The following is a 9,671-nucleotide window of genomic DNA, read 5'->3' as shown; positions in this document are numbered from 1 at the left end:
TTATATGAATGCAAAAATAGTGATATTGCAGAAGACATTGACAATATGTTTTTTAATGAATAGCCCAAGTTGAGTGAAGAAAATAAGGATTTTTGTGATGGGCCAATTTGAATATTTGAAGAATGCTATACCAAGCGGTAAAGGAAATGAAATGGAATAAGTCACCAGGTAATGATGGTTTTACAGCTGAATTCTATTTTACGTTTTGGCCAATTTTAGGGAAATTTATTGTTGAAGCATTTAATGAAAGCTTTGATACAGAGATGTTATCAAACTCGCAGAGACAGGGAGTAATTACCCTTATTGAAAAGGGCGGAAAAGATCATTTGTATATGAAAAACTCTAGACCAATAACACTTCTTAATGTAGACTACAAAATATTGTCAAAAGTTTTAGCTGAAAGGGTAAAAGAGGTACTGGGGGACATTATTCATTATGACCAAGTAGGGTATGTTAAAGATAGGAATATTGGAGAGGCAGTGAGTTTAATAGACGATGTATGCTTTCATTCCTTATATCAGCCAGTAGGATTTGTAATTGCGGTAGATTTCGAAAAAGCATTTGATTGTATATCACATAAACTTTTATTTAAAGCATTGGAATCTTTTGGATTTGGTAATATATTGTGCTCTTGGGTTAGAATTTATTATAATGATGTTAGTAGCTGTGTGATGAATGGGGGACACTCAACTGGATATTTTGAGGTTAAAAGATGTGTAAGACAAGGAGATTCCCTCTCTCCTTATTTATTTATCATAGTTATTGAATTACTTACTAATTTAAAAGGATCCGGGTATTGAAGGGATTGTGTTTGGTGAAAGAAAAATAAAACAAGTATTGTACGCAGATGATTGTACATTGTTTCTAAAAGACACGTATTCAGTTAATAGGGTGAAGAAAGCCTTCGGATATTTTGAGAAATTGAGTGGTTTAAAAATAAACATGGATAAGACAAATTTTATGTGGTTGGGGGAAGAATGTGATAGGCTGGTTTACCTGTGTGGACATAGAATGCAATATATACAAATTTTAGGGGTATATTTTACGAGACTCCAAAATAAAAGATGACTCAAATTATGAGGAAGTTTTGAGTAAAATCAAAAGATTAATTGGATGGTGGAGACAACGAGATTGGGGGTGGTATATTTGTGTGGTGGGGAGTACTTAGGTGCGTGTGGTGAATGAAAGATATATAACCTTCCTTTTAAAGAGTTTCATGAAAAAAGTAGTTCATTTGATTTGACATAATTTTGATATTGACATGATATAAATATTGAGGTAATTTTGTTCTATATTATGTACTTTTATGGTGTTTTTTTTTTCTTATATTATACACTTTAAAAAAAAGTCATAACATTTGACATAAAAACATTTTCGTGTTAATTTCTTGAAGAAATTGTAGTTGTATTGTTTTGAGATAATTTTGATATGAATTTTATATGCTCTTATTTGTTTTGTTTTCTATATGCGATACTTTGTTTGTGAATATCTTGTTTTGTGATTTTTGAAATCGTAAAATCATATTAAGAGGAAGAAATAAAATATCATTTAAAAAAAATGTAGACGGTGATCGAGGATAATGCTTCAAAGCATAGAGCTATTATTATTAATAGCTCTGTGGTTCAAAGACTACATGGCTCGTTTAAATGCACGGGTTAAATACACATGACTGTATCCCCGTATCCTCAGATAAAATTTATCCAGGATATAAGGGGAAGAGATCTTATGAAAAGTAACCGTGAGAAACGCAACTAAAACGAATTTAAAGAATTAAAATAATGGATAGCATTTTTTTTTTGGGGGGGGGGTAAAATATATGCATCATAATATTAATAGAAATGGTAATATGCAGTGCTAATAATAATAATGATAATATATCTCGGATAATATGCATTTATATAGCGCAAAACTATTTCTATATATTGCGCTGTAGAGCTTCCTAGGGAAAATTGACCCTAACACCCCCCGAGAAATCCGAAATGCACCCATTATCTAAGGCCAATTTTGATTGTTTCGAGAGGTTACCATTGTATTTTTGTTATACATCTCTATGATCGGAATCTCGGAACACAGTAACGCGCGGCGATCCGACAACATCAATTGCATACTAATATGTTAAACAGCCCATCGTAGAGCGCGTGCGCCTCCGTGGCCTAATGGATAAGGCATCGGTCTCCTAAACCGGGGATTGTGGGTTCGAGTCCCACCGGAGGTGTTTTTTTTTTTTTTTTTTTTTTTTAAAGAATAGCTGCTGGCACTATGTTGAAAGCACGATTTAATCTCTTGGCTGCCAATCTTTCTTCCTAATACTTAAAAAAAAATTCTACAATATCTTGATTATCTATAGATCTAGTGTCCCCCTTTTTTTTTTTTTGAATTGATTTATGAATATTTTTACTTTTCAAATGCCATCACTTGCCATAAATATTGACACCATACAACATTAGTGATTGGTTGAATAAATTTGGAAAATTCAAAACCAATTGATATCAATTTTTTTTTTTTGCCTTTCCAATATTTTTTAAAATCTTTTTTTAATTCACTTAAGATGAGTCACCAGTCATGTCATCAAAATCAGGGGCAGATCCATGATTTTCCAAAGGCGAGTACTGGTATAAGTTTTTTGTTTTGTAGTAATCCTTACCCAATCCTTATTACCGTACTAGTATTCATTCACTTCAATCGAAATTCATACATGCGGTATGGCAGTGAAAATATTTTTTTAATAATATCTAACGCAGCTGTGGCAAATCAAATGCAATCGATACTAGACAATTGGAAAATAAATTGTATCAGGACAGAGACATAATATATTAATACCGCGGTATAATCCAAGATCATACCAAAATGATGAAAAGGCATACTCGTGATATAGGCCCCGCTCGAGAAAAAATTGTAATCGATCATACCTCAATATCTAGGTTGCTAACTTCAGCTCACTATATATACTCGTGATATAGGCCCCGCTGCTGTGTTGAACGGCTTAGAATGTCCGTTCGCGGGGCCTGTTTCACGAGTATAGTACTATAATCGTTATATAGGCCCCGCACTACGGCACTCCAAACACTCCAACACAGTAGCGGGGCCTATATCACGAGTATATATTAAGCTTGCATTCTAAGATAGTCGCGAAACTGGCCCCGTCCAATGCGCTTATCCCAGCATTCGCACGTGTGTGGGGCTCGGTTGACGGCTATTAGTATACTCGTTATCGAGGCCCCTTACACTGTTATGTAGTGGAAAATAACGTGGTCGTGGGGCTTGTTTCCCCGCGCGGTGGACGATGAGAATTATGACGGGCGGCGCCCCTCCCCCCGGGGGGGCTCCAATTTGTTTTCCAAATAAACAAGGAAAGAATATCATGGGCGGCGCCAGTTTAGGGGGCGGGGGGGCTCCAATTTCCTTTTTCAGAAATCTATCTGTCGATTTACTTATGTATGAAAATAGTTTTTTATTATTCATTATTCATTTTTAAATTAATCTATTTGTATTGATTAATTAATGTATTCATTAATCATTTAAGTTATTTGTGTTTGGTGTTTTTTTCGTTTGTGATCTATCTATATTGATTAATAAATGTATTCATTAATCATTTAATTTAATTCAATGTTATAATAAGGACAAAAGTATTTCGTTGGCAAATGGTGAACTGGCTCTTTATTTGCATTTTATGATCCAATTATTGTTTTATTTGTTAAGTGGTATTTTAGGAAGAATTTTCACCAACAAACCAATTATCTCTTGTGATTTTTTTTTCATTTCTTCTGTAAAAAGTGGGGGGATGTTTGTACTGGCCACCCCCCCCCCTCCTCGAAAAGAGGGGGGATATATCCCCCCATCCCCCCCCCCCCGGGATTTACGCCAGTGCAGCTGACTACATCGAGATTGGAAGGAAAGAGGAGGGTGCAGGTCCAAGCAGTCGTCAACCAGCCACGGCAAACAACTACTCAAGGATCGAGCGCCTTTACCTGGGGCGAAGGCGATGACAGCGACTTCGAATGACTCTCAGGAGTCATTTTGGCTTGATATTTAATCTCGCCTCTAAACACAACGGCTCTTTTCAGAGCCACCAAATTACCAAGAAAGAAACTGAATAGCTATGTCTCTATTTACCTCTTAAACAAAAATTAATAAACACCCCACATTATTTTCTTCAATTAATACTTATGGGTAAGCGATTGATTTCTAACCAAGAAAATATACAGTATCAACAGATGCGATTTTTAAATATGATATGTAATTGGCAAATTTATTTAATAAAAATAAATAATATAACTATAAAGACAGGGATAAACCTCAATGCACCCATAAAGTATAAGGCACCAGTTTCGTCAATGAAATATGGTTAAAGGAGAATGAAACCATTGGAACAAGATAGCTTGTGTGAAAACAGAAAAATCAAAGAAACAGATCAACAAAAGTTTGAGAAAAATCGGACAAATAATGAGAAAGTTATGAGCATTTGAATATTGCGATCACTATTGCTATGGAGATAGCAAATTGGTAATGCGATAAAGATGTGTGATGTCACTGATGAACAACTCTCCCCATTACTTAAGTATATATTTCACTGGAATTGCCTCTTTTATCACATCTATCCATAGATCATATGTTCTTTCTACATGAGGGCATGTAATACATATTTTTTAAGAATACATAATGGTAAAGAGTTTGTATCATCGTAAGAAAAAGCAAAAAGAGACATTTTGAGGGTATTTTATAGTCCACCAAAGGGAAAGTTGTTCATCAGTGACATCACACATCCTTGTCGCATTGCCAATGGGAGGATCTCCATAGCGCATTAGTGATTGCAATATTCAAATTCTCATAACTTTCTCATTATTTGTCCGATTTTTCTCGAACTTTCTTTATTCTCATTCTTTGATTTTTCTGTTTCTACACAAGCCCATTTGTTCCAAAGGTTTCATTCCCCTTTAAGCAATTGATTTTCAACCTAGAAAAAAAAAACAATATCAACAGATGCGATTTTCAAATAAGATAAATAATTGGCAATTCTCATAAAAGAATAAAAATACAAATTTAAAGACTGGAATCAACTTCAATACACCCCTAATAAAAAGTAAGAAAATCCATCTCTCAACATGAGTAACAGTGACCGTAACCCCCCGCCCCCCCCCCCCCCGAAAATATTAATGAACAGTGAAGTGATAATTCACGATTGCTTAAATATTGAGAGGGATCACCCGAAAAAGTCCCACAAATATAATAAGAACGACAGACTGGACTTAGAAAGTGGGTAATGGAAAGAATCTCGTATAAACGTGTTGGCTAATAAACTTTGGGCAGAAAATAGTATGATTTGTATGCCTACAAGTAAAGAAAATTCAGATAAACAAAACACTGAAAATATGATCAAAATCGGACAAGGAATAACAAAGTTATCGCATTTTGAAAATTTGCATCAATCCGATGAAACAGTCATGGGTGTGTCATCATCATAATTCAATTAGCAAATTGGTGACGTCATATCACCAATTGTTCTTTTGTATTATGAAAATTAGGTTGATTCAATTTTTTTTCCACGAAGAACTTAAAACATTGGATTGGCAACTGATTTAGTGCATTAGATATTCATTGCTGCAACTTATTTCATTATAAAGGAGACGCATTATTCACAAATATATTGTGAAAAAAAATCGAGCAATGATTTTGTTTAATAACATAAGGGAAAGGAAAGTGGGGTCGTGACATCAGCCCACCTAATGAATATTCATGACGACTGTTTTGACAAAATATTACTACTTTAAAATTCAATAATTTTATTTGATATCCGGTTTTGAGGAAATTTTCGGAATTTTGCTCAGTGAATTCTACTCTATATATTAAGCTATAAATACTTTCAACACGGACCATCCCTTTAAGTTTTAAAATGACTGCAGGATGGGGAAATAGGTTAGCTGAAGAAATACTGGAATATCAATGGACGATATTGTAAGCTTTTTAAAAACAAAACATGAATAAATTGATATTTGGGTAAAAAAGTAGGGCCTACCCGAAATAGATAATATACATAATGAAAGGCCGATCCCCAATTGTGGGGCGGGGGGGGGGGGGATAAGTCTCAGTAAAATATAGATTAAGTTAAATATAGTGTAGATATCCCTCAAGCAATAATAAAATTGACCAAACCAAAAGAAAATTAACAAATCTTCCCCGAATGAATATGACTATTCGTTGTCTTTTCTGAACTTAAGTGGATGAAAATTTGGGAAGCGGGGGGGGGGTGTGCATTTATGAAAGGAATGAAAAATACATATCGATAATACACACGAAGCCAGATGAATGATTCAATATTGAATAAGAGAAGAAAGCCGATTTGAAAAATATATATATATATATTGACTTCTTACATCCAGGTGATTGCATGAATGAATGGAAGATTGGGGGGAATTATACAAGAATTATATAATTTGATTATTGATGAACCCCTCCCTCCCGCAAAAAATAATCAAAATGAAATGTGTGTGTGTGTATTTGAATTTTGTCAGACGTGTATCAATCAGATATGATTTTTTACGTCTGCATGGGACCGACCTTTAACGTCACCATCCGAAAGACGTGACCAGGACTCGAACCTCGAGCCTCCGCATCAATTTGTAACTTCCCCACAGCTTGGATTACAGGCGCACGCCACAACGCCCAGAAATGCGGGGGGGGGGGGCTCCAATCTATTTTCCCCAAAACAAGGGAGATAACAATGAACTTCCACACATAAAAAAATAAAATCGAATTATACCCCTGATTCCATATCAAAAAAGAAAAGAATATAGTAAATAATTAATAAATTTATATTTTTTTAAACACAAGTGCACACCTACTTACCAAAAATGCATATAGCATTTCCATTTATTTGAATGCAGGATAAAAGACCATTGTAGGTGCAGTGGCCGAGGATCGAACCCCGGACTTTCCATGTACAGCCAGGCGCGTAGACCTCTCGGCCACGGCTTCTCCGTGGCCGAGCACCTTCGATTAAGAATTTTTTTTTAAGGATGTTTTATTATATTCTCTCAAATCAAAATACACAATCAGATTCTATAAACAATTTGTACAAACTATTTGAAACATAATTATAAATTATACAATAAATCCATTACATAATAATTATACAACTTATACATCAAACTTCAAAAATACTAGAAATTAATGCTAATGCGTTTCAGTAATTACAAAATGAAATATTAACAAAATATATGACATGATCAGAGAGAAAAAAAGATAAAAATGTTGTTCCACCTCCCACCCCCCTCCGTCCCCAGGTTAGGAGCATTCTTCCCTTTAATTATGCCTATACTCTACATGGAAGGGACTGCAATTCTCCGTATTGGTTGTTTTCTGTGTTTTTATTTATTTTGTTTTGTGGCTTTGTCTCTCGTATGTATACCTTTGCCTCACTCTCCCTATTTATTCTTTTAATTAAGATTTTCCCATTTCCTTAAATGAAGAGACATCTTGCCTCTACCTAGCGCCAGCCTTCTTTCTTCCCATTCTTCTTCTTTAAATTTCCTTTTAATTTCATCCATGGTTATATGTGCACCCTTTTCCCTCCCTTTGAAGATTAAAAATTTAACAAAGATTAAAAAGTGATTGATTAAGCGTTCTTTTCCTTCGTCCTTTAATTCTACCCCTACAAGAATTTCCTCCCAGCTTAAATTACCGGTAGAAATAAAACCAAACATCTCCTTACAATTATCCCAAACCAGACAAGCATATTCACATTCCAAAAAAAGATGGCGATATGTTTCCTCCTCTTTTTTACAATAACAACAAAGGTTATTTTGTGAGATTTTAAAACGGAACAAGTGATGATTTGTGTTAATGCCGTGTAACATTTTAAACTGAAATTCTCTTAATCTACTGTTCAGAGTACATTGTCTTGGTTTCATAAAAATATGTTCAAAATACATTTCTTAATCGATTAAAAAAAGACTGACCAAAAATCTAAATGAACTTCCACACATAAAAAGAATTAAAACGAATGATACCTCTGATTCTCTACATTACAAAAGAAGAAAAAATGAAAACAAATAAATCCTATAATTAATAATACATTTATTAATCCGTTAAAAATAAATTAGATGAACTTCCACAAATAGAAATAATTATAAACAAATTATACTTCTTACTCTCTATATCACAAAAGAAAAAAAACACTGTAGATAAAATAGATTGATAAATAAATAAATGAAATTTCACGCACAGATATAATTAAAAACGAATGATACCTCTGACTCTCTACATCACAAAAGAAAAAATGAAAACAAATAGATTAAATGAAAAAATATGAATACATTATTTAAAATAGATTGATAAATGAAAAATTAAATGAACGATGGATCAATATAAATACATAGATAATCAATTAAAATAGATTGAAATAAATTAACTTCCGCAAATAAAAATAATTAAACACGACCTCTAACTCTCTCCATATTTATAACACAAAAGAAACACTGAACACAAATAAATTAAATGATTAATGAATACATTAATTAATCAATTAATCAATTAAAAATAAATTAGATGAACTTCCACGAAGAATTAAAAAGCGAATGATACCTCTGACTCTCTACATCACAAAAGAAAAAAAATGAAACCTAATAGTTGAATGAAAAAATATAAATACATTATTAATCAATATAAACACATAGATAATCAATAAAAATAGATTGAAATAAATGAACTTCGATCCGCATAAAAAAATTAAAAACGACCTCTAGCTGACTCCATATATATAACACAAAAGAAAAAAAAAACACTTAACACAAATAAATTAAATGACTAATGAATACAGTAATTAATCAATACAAATAGATCACAAAAGAAAAAACACTAAACACAAATAAATTAAATGATTAATGAATACATTAATTAATCAATACAAGTAGTTAATGAATGAATAATGAAAAACTATATTGACACATAAGTAAATGGACAGATAGATTTCTGAAGAAGTAAATTGGAGCCCCCCCCCCCCGCCCCCTAAACTGGCGCCGCCCATGATATTCTTTCCTTGTTTATTTGGAAAACAAATTAGAGCCCCCCCCCCCGGGGGATGGGGCCCCGCCCGTCATAATTCTCATCGACCACCGCGCGGGGAAACAAGCCCCACGACCACATTAAATACCACTATATAGCAGTGTAAGGGGCCTCGATAACGAGTATACTAATATAGCCGTCATCCGAGCCCCACGCACGTGCGAATGCTGGGATAAGCACATTGGACGGGGCCTGTTTCGCGACTATCTTAGGATGCAAGCTTAATATATACTCGTGATATAGGCCCCGCTACTGTGTTGGAGTGTCTGCAGTGCCGTAGCGCGGGGCCCATGCATATAACGGTTATAGTACTATACTCGTGAAACAGGCCCCGCGCACGGACATTCCAAGCCGTTCAACACAGCAGCGGGGCCTATATAACGAGTATATATAGTGAGCTGAAGTTAGCAACCTAGATATTGAGGTAGTATAATCGATTACAAGTGTTTCTCGAGCGGGGCCTATATCACGATTTTGCCGAATAAAAAAGAAAATAATGGCAGTCAGGTAATACCTCGGTATAATATAACATTTTGAACGACTACTCTAACTTGTTATATATGCAGCTAGGGAGGCTAGTAATACTAGTAGTGCCATTGGTAAAATTTTTA

At 34.2% G+C, this 9,671-nt stretch overlaps 1 non-coding gene across 1 annotated transcript; it reads left to right on the top strand.

Annotated features, from left to right (window-relative positions):
- The first annotated feature begins 2,142 nt into the window (after positions 1-2,142).
- On the top strand, positions 2,143-2,215 carry TRNAR-CCU. Its single transcript has one exon. It is a non-coding gene; the product is annotated as a tRNA-Arg (tRNA).
- The last annotated feature ends 7,456 nt before the right edge of the window (positions 2,216-9,671 follow it).

The sequence above is a fragment of the Lytechinus variegatus genome, chromosome 1 (assembly GCF_018143015.1).
Source record: "Lytechinus variegatus isolate NC3 chromosome 1, Lvar_3.0, whole genome shotgun sequence".
NCBI lineage: Eukaryota > Metazoa > Echinodermata > Echinoidea > Temnopleuroida > Toxopneustidae > Lytechinus > Lytechinus variegatus.
The sequence above is the reverse complement of the archived record's forward strand: the minus strand, read 5'-3'. Positions and strand labels throughout refer to the sequence as shown.